The following is a 15,443-nucleotide window of genomic DNA, read 5'->3' as shown; positions in this document are numbered from 1 at the left end:
TAGGGTTTTCTTTTTTTTTTTTATTGTGCTTTAAATGAAATTTTACAGTGCAAATTAGTTCCTCATTCAAAAATTTATACACAAATTGTTTTGTGACATTGGTTGTATTCCCTGCAATGGGTCAGCACTCTCCCCATTTCCACCCCGGGTTCCCCGAGTCCTTTCCTCCAGTTTTCCTGTCCCTTCTCATCTTTTGCTTTTGGGCAAGTGTTGCCCATTTGGTTTCATACACTTGACTGAACTAAGAAGCACGTTCCTCATGTGTGTTGTTGTTTTATAGGCCTGTCTAATCTTTGGCTGGAGCCCTGGTGGCACAACGGTTAAGAGCTACAGCTGCTGATCAAAAGGTCAGCGTTCGAATCCACTAGCTGCTCCTTTAAAACCCTATGCGGCAGTTCTACTCTGTCCTATAGGGTCGCTATGAGTTGGAATCAACTCAGTGGCAATGGGTTTGGTTTTAAGGAGCTCTGGTGGTGCAGTGGTTAGAGCACTTTGCTGTTAATCAAAAGGTCAGCAGTTGGAACCCACCAGCCACTTCATGGGATAAAGGTGTGGCAGTCTGCTTTCGTAAAGATTTACAGCCTTAGAAACCCTGTGGGGTCGGTATGAGTCGGAATCAGATCGACAGCAGTGGGAATCTTTGGCTGAAAGGTGGTCTTCAGGAGTGGTTTCAGTTCTGAGTTAGCAGGGTGTCTGGCAGCGATAGTCTTTGGGATTCCTCCAGTCCCTGTCAGAACAGTAAGTCTGGTCTTTTTTTGTGAATTTGAATTTTGTTGTACATTTTTCTCCCACTCTGTCCGGGGCCCTCTATTGTGACCCCTGTCAGAGCAATCAGTGATAGTAGCTGGACCATCTCGTTCTTCTGGGCTCAGGCTAGTGGAGGTTGTGTTTCATGTGATGCATTAGTCCTTTGGACTAATACTTTACTGGTGTCTTTGGCTTTTTTCATTCTCCTTTGCTCTGGACAGGATGGGACCAATAGATACATCTTAGACGGCCCCTCACAAGCTTTGAAGACCCCAGACGCTACTCAGAAAAGTAGGATGTAGATCATTTTCTTGTATGAACTATGTTATGCCAATTGACGGAGATGTTCCCCAAGACTACGATCTCCAGCTCTCAGCCCCAGTAACTTGGTCCCTCAAGGTGTTTAGATGTGTCTAGGGAGCTTCTATGACTTCGCCTTCGTCGAGCTGTGCTGACTTCCCCTGTATTGTGTGTTGTCTTTGCCTTCACCAAAGTTAAACACTTGTCTACTATCTAGTTAGTGATTTCCCCTCCCTACCCCTCTGCTCCCTTGTAATAATCAAATATTGTTTTTTCTATGTGTAAACATTTTCTTGAGTTTTTATAATAGCGGTCTCAGACAATATTTGTCCTATTGGGATTGACTTATTTCCCTCAGCATAATGCCTTCCAGGTTCATCATGTCGTGAGATGTTTCGCAGAGTCAGCACTGTTCTTTATTGTTGCCTAGTACTCCATTGTGTGTATGTACCACAGTTTGTTTATTCATCTGTTGCTGGGCACTTAGGCTGTTTCCATCTTTTTGCTATTGTGAACAAGGCTACAATGAACCTGGGTGTGCTCATGTCTATTTGTGTGACAGCTCTTATTTCTCTAGGATACATTGGTAGAAGTAGGATTGCTGGATTATATAGTATTTCTATTTCTTTTTTGTGTGTGTGTGTGTGTGCACGCTATAGATGAAGTTTTACAGAGCAAATTAGTTTCTCATTAAAGAATTAATACACATATTGTTTTGTTACATCGGTTGCCAAACCTGCAACATGTCAATGCTCGCCCCTTCTCGACCTTGGGCTCCCCATTTCCGTTCGTCCAGCTTTCTTGTCCCCTCCTGCCTTCTTGTCCTTGCCCCTGGGCTGGTGTGCCTATTTAGTCTTGTAGAAGTGTTTGAGCTAAGTGTATTATTGTTTGTTTTATGGGCCTGATCTAATCTTTGGCTGAAGGGTGAACTTCAGGAGTGACTTCAATACTGAGTTAAAAGGGTATCTGGGGGCCATACTCTCAGGATTTCTCCAGTTTCTGTCAGACCAGTAAGTTTGGTCTTTCTTCTTTGAGTTAGAATTTTGTTCTACATTGTTCTCCAGCTCTGTCCGGGACCCTCTATTGTGATTTCTGTCAGAGTAGTCCGTGGTGGTAGCCGGGCACCATCTAGTTTGTGCTGGACTCAGTCTGGTAAAGACTGTCGTAGTTGTGGTCCATTAGTCCTTTGGACTTATCTTTTCCTTTTGTCTTTGGTTTTCTTAATTCTCCCTTGCTCCAGACGGGGTGGAACCAGCAGAATATCTTAGATGGCCACTGAGAAGCTTTTAAGACCCTAGACCCTACTCACCAAAGTAGGAGGTAGAACATTTTCTTTATAAACTATGTTATGCCAAGTGAGCCAAATACCCCCAAGACTATAGTCCCCACCCCTCAGCCCCAGTAACTCGGTCCCTCAAGGAATTTGGATGTTTCCATGAAGCTTCCATGACCTTGCCTTGGTCAAGTTGTACTGACTTCCCCAGTATTGTGTACTGTCTTACCCTTCACCAAAGTTACCACTTCTATCTATTGTCTAGTTAGTGTTTTTCCCTCCCTACCCATCCCCTCCCTCATAAACATCAAAGATTGTTTCTTTCTGTGTGTAAACCTTTTCTTGAGTTTTTATACCAGTAGTATTTGTAGCTTTTTAAAGTAGGCACCATATTGTTTTCCATAGTAGTTGTGCCATTTTACATTTCTCCCAGCAGTACATACAATTAGTGCCAGTAATGTCGGTGTGAGAAGGCTTCTCATTGTAGTTTTGATTTGCATTTTTCTGATGGCTAGTGATTGTGACCACTTCCTCATGTGTCTGTTAGCTGCCTGAATGTCTTCTTTAGTGAAGTGTCTGTTCATTTCCTTTCCCCATTTTTTAATTGAATTATTTGTCTTTTTGTTGTTGAGATATTAAAATATTTTATAGATTTAGACACTTTTCGGTTATGTCATAGCCAAAAATTTTTTCCTGTAGCTTCTCATTTTACTCTTTTGGTAAAGTCTTTTGATGAGTGTGTTTAATTTTTAGAAGATCCCAGGTATCTAGCTTATTTTCTGGTGTTTGTGTATTGGTAGTTACAGTTTGTATGCTATCTATGCCATGTATTAGGGCCTCTAGTATTGACCCTATTTTTTCTTCTATGATCTTTATAGTTTTGGGGTTTTATATTTAGGTCTTCGATTCACTTTGAATTAGTTTTTGTGTGTGATGTGAGATATGGGTCCTGTTTCTTTTTTTCACAGGTGGACATCCAGCTTTGCCAGCACCATTTGTTAAAAAGACTGTCTTTTCCCCATTTGATGGGCTTTGGTCCTTTGACAAAGGTCAGCTGACCATAAGTGGATGAATTTATGTCTGGCTTCACAGTTCTGTTCCATTGGTCTATGTGTCTGTCATTGTACCAGTGCCAGTCTGTTTTGACTATTGTGGCTGTATAGTAGATTATGAGATTGGAAAGTGTGAGGCCTCCTACTTTGTTGTTCTTCAGTAGTTCTTTGCTTATCCAGGGTCTCTTTCCTTTCCATATAAAGTTGGTGATTAGTTTTTCCATCTCGTTAAAGAATGCTATTGGTATTTGGATCAGAGTTGTGTTATAGCTGTAGATCATTTGGGTAAAATTGACATTTTCACAATGTTGAAGTGTGGCATGGTTTTCCATTTATGTAGATCTCTTTTGATTTCTTGCAGTAGTGTTTCGTAGTTTTCTTTGCATAGGTCTTTTATGACCCTGGTTAGGTTTAAGGGTTATATGCATTGTTTTCCTGATTTCCTTTTTGAAGTTCTCTTTGTTGGTGTATAGGAATCCAGCTGATTTTTATATGTTAATATTTTATCCTGTGACTCTTCTGAATCTTTCTATCAATTTCAGTAGTTTTATAGTGGAATTTTGGGGTTTTTCTATGTATAGTATCATATCATCTGCAAACAGGGGTAATTTTACTTCTTCTTTTCTAATTTAGATGTCCTTTATTTCTTTTTCTTCTCTTATTGCTCTAGCTAGGACTTCCAGCACAATGTTCAATAGGAGTAATGATAAAGGGCATCCTTGTCTTGTTCCCAGGGGGAATGCTTTTAGCCTCTCTCCGTTGAGACTGATGTTGGCTGTTGGTTTTGTATAGATGCCTTTTACTATGTTAAGGAATTTCCCTTCTGTTCTTATTTTATTGAGAGTTTTTATCAGGAATGGGTGTTGGGCTTTTTTGAATGTCTTTTCTGCATTGATTGAGATGATCACGTGATTCTTTTCATTTGTTCTATTTATGCGGTGGATTATGTTGACTGCATTTCTAATGTTGCACTACCCTTCCATACTACCTGGTATGAATCCCAGTTGGTTGTGGTGTATTATTTTTTTTGATATGATGTTGAATTCCAGCAGCTAGAATTTTTTCAGAATTTTTGCATCTATATTCATGAGAGATACTGGTCTGTAATTTTGTGTGTGTGTGTGGTGTCTTTGCCTGGCTTTGGTATCAGGGTTATTCTGGCTTCATGGAATAAATTCAGGAATATTCCTTCCTTTTCTATGCTCTGAATTGGTTTGAGTAGTACTGGTATGAGCTCTTCTCTGAACGTTTGGTAGGATTCTCCAGTGAAGTTGCCTAGGCCAGCGCTTTTTTGTTGTTGTTGTTGTTAGGAGTCTTTTTTTAATAGGTCTGTTCAGATTTTCTATCTCAGTTTGTGTTAGTTTAGGTAGGTAGTGTGTTTCTAGAAATTTGTCCATTTCCTCTAGGTTTTCAAATTTGTTGGAGTACAATTTTTCATAGCATTCTGTTATAATCCTTTTTATTTCAGTTGGGTCTATTGTAATGTCCTCCATTTCATTTCTTATTTAGGTTATTTGCTTCCTATTCTGTTTTTCTCAGTTTGGCCAGTGGTTTGTTGATTCTGTTCATCTTTTCAAAGAACTAATTTTTGGTCTTGTTGATTCTTTCTGTTGTTTTTCTGTTCTCTATTTCGTTTATTTCTGCTCTAATCTTTCATCATTTCCTTTCTTGTAGCTGTGGGCTTCTTTTGCTTTTTTTTTTTCCTATTTGTTTGAGTTGTAGGGCTAATGTTTTGATTTTGGCCCTTTCTTCTTTTTTGATGTGTGCGTTTATTGCTGTAAGTTGACTTATGAACACTGCCTTTGCTGTGTCCCAAAGGTTTGGTATGGTGTGTTTTTATTCTTATTTGATTCTAAGAATTTTTTTATTCCATCTTTGATATCTTCTGTTACCCAGTTGTTTTTAAGCAAGGTGTTTTCATGTACTGGATTTTTTTCCCCCTTGCTCTTTCTGTTATCGATTTCTACTTTTATGGCATCGTGATTAGAGAGAATGCTTTGTAGTATTTCGATGTTTTGGATTTTTATTGAAGATTGTTTTGTGGCCTAAAATGTGCTCTGTTCTGGAGAATGTTCCATGTGCATTGGAAAAGAATGTATACTTTTCTGCTATTGGGTTGAGTGTTCTATATTTCTGTGAGGTCAGGTTGGTTGATTGTGGCTTTCTAGATCTCCGTGTCTTTGTTGAGTTTCTTTCTAGATGCTCTGTCCTTTTCCAAGAGTGGTGTGTTGAAGTCTTCTACTACTATTATAGAACTGTTTCTCTTTTTAGTGCTGTTAGAGTTAGTTTTATGTATTTTGGAGCCCTGTCGTTGCGTATGTAGATATTTATTAAGGTTATGTCTTCTTGGTGAATTGTCCCTTTAATCATTATGTAATGTCCTTTCTTGTCTTTTATGGTAGATTTTGTCTTAAAGTCTATTTTATGAGATTAGTGCTATCTTTTGGTTACTGTTTGGTTACTCATGTTCTCTTTTGGTTACTGTTTGCTTGATAGATATTTTCTCCATCCTTTGATTTTTAGTATATTTATGTCTTTGTGTCTAAGGTCTCTTGAAGACAGCATATTGACGGGTCATTTTTTTAATCCATTCTGCCACTCTCTGTCTCTTTATGGATACATTTAAGCCATTTACATGTAGCATGATTATTGTTCAGTGTGATTATCAATAGGTATGAATTTATTGCTGTCATATTGTTGTGCCTTTTTTTTTTTTTTTATGGTGCTGACGTTTTCTTTGTTCCTCTTGCTTTCCTGTGCTCCATTCCTTTTGTTTGTGGATTTTTTCTTCTGTTATTATAGATTTTGTGTTTACTGAGTCTTTATGTTTTTCTTCTTTTTTTTTGATGAGCAGGTGTGTTAACTTGCTTTGTAGTTACCTTGAAATTTATCCATTTCTTGCTAAGTTTGAACCAGTCTTTTATTACTTGATATTGCCTTGACTTCCTTTCCATTTGAAAGTTCTACACCTACACCGTTTATTCCCCCTTTTATTGTTTCGACGTTGTCGTCATTTACAGATTGACATCCCTGTTTCCCTGTTTTAAGTCTTTTAGCTTTGTTTTATTATGGAGAGTTCTCTATCTAGGTTGGTTTCTGGCTGATGGTGTCCTGTGTCCTAGACTCTGGCTGTTGTCTTATGTTGTTGGTTCTCTAACCGAAGGACTCCTTTTAATATTTACTGTAAGTTTGGTTTGGTTTTATGAATTTGCCATGGGGTTTCTTGGCTGTAATCTTTACGGGAGTAGATCACAGATCTCTCTCCTGCAGAGCTGCTGGGTGTGCTCAAACTGCCAACCTTTCGGTTAGCAGCTGAGCACTTAACAGTTGGCCCTTGTCTCTGTATAGTACATGTGTGATAATATTAGCCGAGATAGTAAATGTTTGCTGTGTGCTAGCAACCATACTGAATTAACCTCATTTAAGCTTTAGAACAACCTTATGAGGGAGGTACTATTATTATTTCCATTTTATAGATGAAGACACTGAGACACAGAGAGGTTATATAACTTACCAAACTCACAGAGCTGGAAGGTGGAAGCAGGACATACACTGTGCGAAGGGAAATAAAACAGACAGAAATGGACAAATACTGTATGATCCTCCTTATGTGAGATATCTAGAATCGGCCAATGCATAGAAATAGAAAGTAGATTAGTGGTTACCAGGGGCTGGGGAGAGGGATTAATGGGGAGTTATTGTTTAATGGGTACAGAGTTTCTCTTTGAGATGATGAACGAGTGTTGGAAGTAGATGACGATGATTGCATAACATTGTGAATATAATTAATGCCACTAAATTAGACACTTAAAATGGCAAATTTTATGTTGTATATATTTTTATCACATTAAAAAAAAAGAAGGAGCAGGATGCAAATCTGGGCAATGGGCTCCAAGCCCCCTCTTTCTAACCAGTACTCTGGGCCCCTGTAGCTCAGGCTTGCCCAGAATCCCAATTTTCCTTTGGGGAACCACCCTCCCCCACTTTCAGATCATTTGGTTTGGGTGGAGCTGACTACACACCCTGGCTCCCGGGTGGGGCATGTCACCCAGTCCTGGCCCGTCAGAGCACCAAATGTCCCTGCTGTGGTGATTAATTCGAAGGTGATTCAAGTCAGGTCAATGAGAACCTTCCCTCAGACCAAAACTGTGAGGAAAAAGGTACTTCCTTTCAACTGGGGCCACGATGGTGAAAGTTCAGCAGCCTGGAGCTGCCGAGGTCATCATTGTCCCTTGCCTGAGAAGGAAGGCAACTTGAACTCGACAAGTCTGAGCTGAGAGAGCAAGACAAAGTTCTGCTGACATTGCTCGAGTGCTTAGATCCAGCCATGCCTGAAATGCCCCTCATTTTTCCATTATGTAAGCTTACATATATTCTGGTCCCCTTTCCCCACTGTTGGCTCAGCCTAGTTGGGTACATAGCAGCAGTAGGTGTTTAAACATCGGTAATGGTTTAGGTCATGGTCACAGCCCACCCCCTTTTTAACTTTTGCTTTAACAGCTTGATTGAGATATAAATCACATACCATATGATTCACCCTTTTAAAGTGTACAATTCAGTGGCGTTTAGTATATTGAGTTGTATGACCATTGCCACAATCAGTTCTAGAACATTTTTCATCACCTAAAAAGAAACCCTGTACTCATTACCAGTCACTTCTCATTTTCCTTCAAATCTCCCAGTCCTAGGCAGCCACTAATCTATTCTGTTTTTATGGATTTGCCTATTCTGGACTATTATGAATTGAATTGTGTCCCCCAAAAATGTGTGTCAGCCTGGGTTGACATGGTAGGCCATGGTAGGCCTGGTGGGCCATGACTCCTAGTATTATGTGATTGTCTACCATTTTGTTATCTGATGTGATTTTCTTTGTGTTGTAAATTCTATCTCTATGATGTTAATGAGGCAGGATTAGAAGCAGTTATGTTAATGAGGCAGGACTCAATCTACAAGATTAGATTGTATCTTGAGTCAGTCTCTTTTGAGATATAAAAGAAGCAAGCAGAGAGACAGGGGGACTTCATGCCACCAAGAATGAAGTGCCTGGAGCAAAGCACGTCCTTTGGACCTGGGGTCCCTGCGCTGAGAAGTTCCTAGACCAGGGGAAGATTGATGACAAGCACTTTCCTCCAGAGCCGACAGGGAAAGTCTTCTCCTGGAGCTGGTGCCTTGAATTCAGACTTCTAGCCTCCTAAATTGTGAGAGAATAAACCCTATGGGGCAGTTCTAGTTTGTCACATGGGGTCACTATGAGTCGAAAATCGTCTTGATGGCACCCTACCACCACCAACAATAAACAGACCTAATTATATGTAGTTCCCTTCTTTCCAACTGAGCAAAACTCACCTGAACACCTCCTGCACTATGCACCCACTTGTATGATTTTTGTTAATGCTCCCTTAATTTTCAAGTTAGGTTTCCTTTCACTTGCGAAACTCTAGAAGATTTGTGGTCCAATCCGTGACCTGACATCAGAAACCCACACCGTGGAGAAATGGGATGACAGGATCTGACAATGCATGACATGCTTGCTGAGATACTGAAACGGTGCCAAGCTGGAGGCCAGAGAGTATGAAAACCCCATGACTGAGTCATGGTCCTGGGGGAGGGGGTGAGGGTGGGTGGAAGAGTGGGAGGGGGCTGGATAAAATTACAATTCTCTAAGGTCAGATTCCTGCCTCTCTGACCTCATCACTTCCTCTCTCCTGTTACAGTATCAGTTAGTCCCACTGAATCTCTTGCATTTTCTGGAACAAGCCACGCCCTCCTGATCTTTGTACATGCTATTCCCTCTGCGGGTAACACCCTTTCTGCTTCTTTCCTCCCTGTCACCTGTGAAGTCTAGTTTATTCTTGAGTTTTCACCTTAGAGGTCAGCTTCTCCAGAAAGCTTACTGTAGTGGGAATCTTGTGTCTTATCTGTGTGAAATTGATTTACTCTGGTTCGGAAAACAGCACCTCAGTTTTCCTTTGGGGAACCACCCCTCCCCTTTCTAATCTGTTGAGTTCACGTGTGGACCTCTGGCTTCATGGATGAGACAATTCAGTCAGCATATCCCATCACCTTGGCCAAGGTGACTGGTTCCTAGATGGACATGTGATGCCATCCAGGCCAATGAAACTCATTCCTGGAATTTTTTGTTGAAATGGTTGGGAAAGAGAAACTCCCTTCCCATTGGAAGTGCAGGTTATAAAAATAGAGCAAGCCTGGAGTTGCTGCTGGCCATCTTTATCACTGTGTGGAGAAAGCTTGTCTGAGAGTGAATCCAGCACAGAGGAAAGAAGAGCTGAAAAAGATACAGAGAAAGACACAGAGAAGAGCCATAGATATTATGAGACATATGTATATATAAAAAAGACATACATATAAAAAATATATATGTATTTTTTTTTTTTTTTTACTTTGTTTAAGCCCCTGGATTTAGCCATGCCTGAAGGCAGTTGAGGAGCCCTGGTGGCACAGTGGTTAAGCACTCAGCTACAAACTGAAAGGTCGGCAGTTTAAGCCCACCAACCGCTCTGCAGGAGAGAGAAGTGGCCGTCTGCTCCTGTAAAGATTACAGCCTCGGAATCTCTACGGGGCAGTTCTTCTCTGTCCTGTAGGGTCGATATGAGTCAGAATCATCTCAACAGCAACAGGATTTTATAGGGAAGACAGTTGTACCTCTGAATTTCTCAATACATAATCCAGTAAACCACCCTCTCCCTTTTTATTTCCTTCACTAATTTGCTTGATACTCTGTCACTTACAACCTAACTAGTCCTGACTAATATACTCCTTGACCCCACCTATAACCTGGCCTGTGTTGAATGCCCTTTTGAGCTCTCATACAGCCCTTTTTCTCCTTTATTGATGCACTTATTACATTGTATTATAATAATTTGGTTGTATCCCCCGTTAGATTCAAGGAGCAGTTCTCCCTGTTTATTGGTGTCTTCCTATCCCCCAGGAATATAGTGTATGCCACATACCTCACACCTTATTTTAGAGGTGCTTGGCGTATAATACCAACCCATTCCTGTCGAATCAATTCCGACTCATAGCAAGAGTATAGGACAGAGTAGAACTGCTCCACAGGGTTTCCAAGAAGAGACTGATGGATTTGAACTATTAAACTTTGGATTAGCAGCTGAGCTCTTAACCACTGTGCTACGAGGGCTCCTGGCACGTATAATAGGACCTCAATAAATTCAATTTTAATTTCTTTTTAAAAAGTCAAAAAGAAATTCATTATAGCATTTATGCAAGCACACAAACTGATTCTAAAACTTCTATGGGCCTATATGTAAATGCACAAAAAAATGTCTGAAATGATACAATTCGCTCATCTACCTCACATCATGGTAGTTACAAGAAGAATGTATATGTGTATCACTTATGCTATTCAAAATTAGGAACAAAGCTTAACAAAGCAAACAAAAGCAGCATGTGCTCATTGTAATAATGAATGCGAACAATTCAGAAGTACACAGTTAAAAATGAGAGTTACCTTGCCTTTCCCAATAAGTATTTGTTGAACCAATGAATAAATAGTTGATGAATGAATGATTGAATGATAAAAGAGTTCCATCCAGGAGACCTTGGCTCAAGGTGACCCCTGAGTGGGCCGGCTGGTTTCCCTGAAAGTCTGGGCTTTGGGCCAACATTTTATTTCTTTCTGGGATAGGCTCATATCTGGGAGGCCGTCTCCCTTGGAGCCTCAGAGAATGACTCACGGGGTTCAGCATGCACAGTGAGATTTTTAGTGACCAGAAAGAGTCACTCTTTTTACTCAAGTGGGTGGATTCTGGGTAGAATCCCCTGGGAGTGGTTTGCAGGAGGTCTCCTGTGTGATTGGCAGCTGGTTGCTGTTCCCTCAGAACCAACCCCAGCAGACACTCAAACCTTAGTTGTAAAAGGCGGCATGGAGAAGCTGCTGGTCCAGAGAGTGGGTTCAAGGCCTAGACCTGCCAGTGAGCTTGCTTCAGGGGGGCAGGGGGGCTCGGACAGGCCCTTCTCTTGTCTAGACCTCAGTTTTCCCATCTGTAAAATGAGGTAAAGTATGTTGCAGACAAGGAATCCTAGTGATGCAACGGTTAAGTGCTTGACTGCTAACTGAAAGGTTGGCTGTTCTAACCTACCCAGCCACTCTGTGGAAGAAAGAGCTGCTCTTATAAAGATTACAGCCTAAAAAACCCTATGGGGGCAGTCCTTCTTTGTCACATGGAGTTGCTGTGGGTTGAAAATTGACTCGATGGCACCTAACAACATGTGGCCAACACTGGTGGCTGCCTATCCAATGGCCATCCTGCCCATTCTTTCTTGTTAACAGACTCTGATTTGGGGGGCATTGACAACCACGTATCTAATGGGAGGCTGAGTTCCTCCCCAGCTGACAAGTTTTTGTGCCCAAGTGCATACATGTGTATTTGTATGTATGTGTGAACACACATGTGAACACATGAGCATGTAAATCTTATTTAGCCTAAGTGAATGACGACAACTTCATTCCTCTTGCCAATGATGGATTTAAGGAGAAGGTGACATCCTTCTCCCTTTCTGTGTGGCTATGGGCAAATCATTTAATCTCTTTGTGCCTTGGTTTTTTCTCCAAAATGAGGATAATGGTTCTTACCTTCCAATGTTTGTGAAATTCAGAAAGAACACATCTGAAGGACCAACCATACAGCAGGAGTTAGAGTAATATTTCTTAGACAAACACAGTTTGCTCAATTCCCAATTTGAGGACAATTTCTTTTCGTGGGCATTCAGTGAATGACAATCATTAACTTGCTGTGCTAATCCATCTAATCCCTGTTAGGAAAATGTGTAAATTGTTATGTTAAACACAGATTTTGTTCAAGAAACAAGATAATTTCAAAACCCTGGGGGTGTGTTGAGGAGAAAAGCTACAAGACAGAGGATGTTGTTTGTGAAATATTGGGAATTGCTGATCATTCTGGAAGGCCCACTTGTAGGAAATACAGAATCTCTGGCCCCTTTCCTGAAGGTTCTCATGCAGAGTACCCAGGACGGGGCCTGGGCATCTATTAACAAGGGCCCCAATGGATTCTTATCAGCTGGCGAACTGGGGAATCACTAGTTTAGGAGTTAAATTCTACCCCCGTGGTCAAGTCATTTTCCTTCCTTAGACCTCAGTTTCCTCACCTGTAAAATGATAGTAATACTATTACCAACCTCAGTGGTTTGTAGTACCAGTTAACAATGTTCTCAATGGGGTGATTTTACCCTCCCGGGGACTTCTGGGGTTATTTTTGGTTGTCACAGTTTAGGGTGGGAGGAGCTACTGGCATCTAGTGGGTAGAAGCCAGGGATGTGGCTAAACATCCAACAGTGCACAAGACAGCCCCCTCCACCCCCATCCCCCCACCCCAACAAAGAATTATCTGGACCAAAATGTCAATAATTCTGAGGTTAAGAAGCTCTAGGTTAAATGTATTAATGTACCATGGACTCAAGAAGGGTAGAGGCCAAGGAGCATTTTCTACTGACGTAGCACAAACAAAGTTGCCCACGACATAAAGGCCTTTCCCAGTCCAGAAAAACAGAGTTAAGTGCCGGGCATGGACAAGGTAGGAGAGCCAGAGAGAGCGCCATTGTTCTACATGAGAGGGGGATGTGAGAGTGGCAGTGGTGCCAGAATCTCCATAGGTGACCCACTGGGGGGCGTCGACTGGGTAGCAGGGGTGCCGGGACCGCCTTTGCTCCCAAATGCGTTTGTATGGTGAGCTTGAGGTTTTTACACAGATTGTTGAAAGTGGCTACGTTTATATAAGATTAAGTTGCTGTGTTTTATATAAGATTAAGAAAATATCAACTGTCCATACCAGTGGTTCTCAACCAGGGGCAGTTGTGCACCCCAGGGGACATTTGGCAAAGTCTAGAGAGATTTTTGGTCCTCACAACTGGGCAGGGGGCAGGGCGGCGGGGAAGCACTTCTGGCTTCTAGAAGGGAGAAGCCAGGGATGCTGCTAAACATCCTACAGTGCACAGAACAGCCCCCCGCAACAGAGAATCATCTGGCCTCAAATGTCAATAGTGCAGAGGTTGAGAAGCCTTGGTCTGTATCAAAGAATATTGTTGTTATTGGGGTCAAAAGCCACCCCCAGTCATTCTTGGAGCCGTCAGGGGGTGGGGACAGAACAGAGTTGGCAGGAAAAAAAGAAGAACTCTGTATGGACAGGTTGCGTGGTTTCTGAGATTATTTGGGGGCCAGAGCAGTGCCTTATGGGTATTCACAGAGTGTTTCTTGAGGTCCCACTATGTGCTGTGTTCTCTGCTGACCACAGGGACATCTTAAAAGGAGCTCATCTCAGCTCTGGAAAAGTGTCCTATCAGCTGAATGACATGCACCAAGGATTTTGAGGGGTGCAGAGTAAGGAGCCCTGGGCTGGAAATTTGAGTCCCGACTGCTTCTGGGATGGGGCCTGGGCATCTGTTTCACCAGAATGTGCCTTCTCTCCTCTGATCTTCCATTTCCAGCTCTGTAAGCCTTGGACTCCCAGGGGCTAAGATGATCAGGAAACAAAATGGCAGGGTATGAGGGGTCTGGGAGCTGGACAGAGGTTCTGGCACCACTGGGGTTCCAGGAGTCAGAGCACAGTTGAGGGCCAGGAAGATCCAACAGTGAGGAAAGCAGACTTACACTGCTGCCTCTTAGCCAAAGAGGAAGTGATGAAGAGCAAGAGAAGATTGTTAGGAAGAGAAGGCAATAATACAGTGGAGAGAGTTCTTGAACTGGAGTTAGGTTCTCAAGTCCACGTGAGGTGTGGGGGCAGATCCTGTAGGTTGGCTCAAAATTAGAGTGATCAACTTATCCTAGTTAACCTAGGACTTTCCTAGTTTTAGTACTGAAAGTCTTATCCCCACAACCCCCTTAGTCCCAGACAAATTGATGGTTGGTCACCCTACTCAAATGCCCATTCTCAATCCCCCTTCCTCTTGCCTTTCTCTACTAGCTGAATGCTTGTGGCCACTGGAGGCATGAGGCATAGCTCAGGCCAATGAGTTGTAAGCAGAAGTCCATTGGGAAAGCTTTCCTTCTGAAATATAAACACTAGGCCTTGCGAGGAGAAGACATATGGTTCTTCCCCTTCTTTTAATAACAGAATCCCTGAAATTTCACCAGGCAGCCAAAGACTACATTCCCCAGCACTGCTTGTAGCTCGGTATGGCCCTCTGATTATATCTTGGCCAATGGGATGTGAGCAAAAGTGACAAGCACAGCTTCCATGCCATTTCCTTAAAGCAACAGTTCATCCCCTTCATTTCTCTCCTGCAGGCTGGAATGTGGACATGATGATGGAAGCTGGAGCAGCCATTTTGAACCCAAAAATGTAAGCCTTGTGTTAAAGATAGCAGAGCAACTACCTAGAAGGAGCCTGGGTCCCTGACATGGTGAAGCCACCTTAGTCCTGGATTGCTTAACTCAGACTTTTATGTAAGAGATGTGAACTCATACCTTATTTAAGCTGTAGTTTTTTTTTTTTGGGGGGGGGAGGGATCTTTAATACAGGAGCCAAGCCTGTATCTTAACTAATGTCATGAATTGAATTTTGTCCCCCCAAAATATGTGTATCAATTTGGCTAGGCCATGATTCCCAGTATTGTGTGATAGTCCACCATTTTGTCATCTGATGTGATTTTCCTATATGTTGTAAATCCTACCTGTATGATGTTAATGAGGTGGGATAGGCAGCAGTTATGTTAATGAGGCAGGACTCAATCTACAAGGTTGGAATGTGTCTTAAGCCAATTTTTTCTGAGATATAAAAGAAGTGAGCAGAGACACAGGGGACACTCATACCACCAAGAAAGCAATGCCAGGAGCAGAGTTTGTCCTTTGGACCCGGGGTTCCCATGTAGAGAAGCTCCTAGTCCAGGGGAAGATTGATGAGAAGGAAGTTCCTCCAGAGCTGAGAGAGAAAGAAAGCCTTCCTGAGAGCTGACGCCCTGAATTTGGACTTCTAACCTACTAGACTGTGAGAAAATAAATTTCTCTTTGTTAAAGACATCCACTTGTGGTATTTCTGTTATAGCAGCGCTAGATAACCAAGACAACCAATATATCA

General features: G+C 42.0%; 1 long non-coding RNA gene across 2 annotated transcripts in view; it reads left to right on the top strand.

The window, feature by feature from the left end:
- Positions 1-15,443, top strand: part of LOC135228615 (uncharacterized) — an 83,053-nt gene that overhangs the window by 29,274 nt on the left and 38,336 nt on the right. The window contains exon 2 of one of the 2 annotated variants that reach the window (XR_010319304.1): positions 14,654-14,708. This is a non-coding gene — a long non-coding RNA (uncharacterized LOC135228615). Of the gene's footprint in view, positions 1-14,653; positions 14,813-15,443 lie in introns of both variants that reach the window. The other variant, XR_010319303.1, reaches the window with a different exon arrangement.

This window comes from Loxodonta africana, chromosome 24 (assembly GCF_030014295.1).
Source record: "Loxodonta africana isolate mLoxAfr1 chromosome 24, mLoxAfr1.hap2, whole genome shotgun sequence".
In the NCBI taxonomy this organism is placed as follows: Eukaryota; Metazoa; Chordata; class Mammalia; order Proboscidea; family Elephantidae; genus Loxodonta; species Loxodonta africana.
Note: the sequence above shows the minus strand (reverse complement) of the source record. Positions and strands in the feature narration are given on the sequence as shown.